This window comes from Galeopterus variegatus, unplaced genomic scaffold, assembly GCF_000696425.1.
Source record: "Galeopterus variegatus unplaced genomic scaffold, G_variegatus-3.0.2 Scaffold1777, whole genome shotgun sequence".
Lineage (NCBI taxonomy): Eukaryota > Metazoa > Chordata > Mammalia > Dermoptera > Cynocephalidae > Galeopterus > Galeopterus variegatus.
In genome coordinates this window covers 193,886-194,972 of record NW_007727888.1, presented here as the reverse complement: position 1 = coordinate 194,972, position 1,087 = coordinate 193,886, and the positions used below count along the sequence as shown (strand labels likewise).

At 39.0% G+C, this 1,087-nt stretch overlaps 1 non-coding gene across 1 annotated transcript; it reads left to right on the top strand.

Annotated features, from left to right (window-relative positions):
• TRNAI-GAU lies at positions 1 to 74 on the top strand. The gene has a single exon. It is a non-coding gene; the product is annotated as a tRNA-Ile (tRNA).
• Positions 75 to 1,087: the final 1,013 nt, after the last annotated feature.

Here is a 1,087-nt window from a genome sequence, read left to right as displayed (position 1 = left end):
GGGTGGTTAGCTCAGTTGGTTAGAGCATGGTGCTGATAACACCAAGGTCCAGGGTTTGATCCCCATACTGCCCCCCCCCCAAAAAAAAGACTTCTATATCTGTGAATTATGCTTCTATACCCCCACCCCCTTTGGCAGCTGTTCTGTACGAACCCTTGACCTTGGTGTTACAAGGATGTGATCTAACTAACTGAGCTAACCAGCCAGCCCAGGGGTTTGAGAGGAATATCTTCCTTCTCACACTTCAGAGTTATATTGTACCAATCATTATTTTGGAGTTGAGAGGAATAAGAATGAGGAAAATTGGCTACAAAGACAATGTGGAACATTTTTTAGACAGTTACTTTTTTAAAAAGGTTAAACTCTGCTAAATTTAATAGTTACTTTTTAAATTCTGAGAAAACTGCTACTGTGGCAATTATATTTAGGCATGTCATTTCAGAGTTTGAAGAAAAGATTATTTGCATAATCATGATACTGTAACTGGAAACAGACATGTTGAGTAACAGAACAAGTTATGCCTGCTTCTCCCTGGCAACATTTTCAAAGGGGCATTAAACTTCAAGGTATTGACTGAAAAAGCCTGGAAGGGCTCAAAAGACTGATCTCCTAAACTTGGCTTTTAGCCTTACTCTCTTAGTCAATTGCATTTTATTTTTCTATTTTCTCTTACTTTGCAGGATGAACTAAAGGTTGCCACTAGTAGCAGAATGTATAGTTTGAACCTAGTGCTATTAATAACATTTATCATTTTAGACATTTCCAGAAATCTTTTAAGTAATTAATGGGTCAACATATTTCAGCTTTAATAAGGTATAATTGCCATTTGTTTTTATTAAAAGTGTCGATATTTCAGACCAAAAACCTCTATAAACACAGTACAGGGAACTAAAGGTCAAATTGGGTCTGCAAATACATTCAGAAGTCAAATGTCACTTTCATTCTTTGACTTAAAACACCATTTCCAGGCCGGCCCGTGGCTCACTCGGTAGAGTGCGGTGCTGATAACACCAAGGCCACGGGTTTGGATCCTATATAGGGATGGCCGGTTTGCTCACTGGCTGAGCGTGGTGCTAACAACACCAGG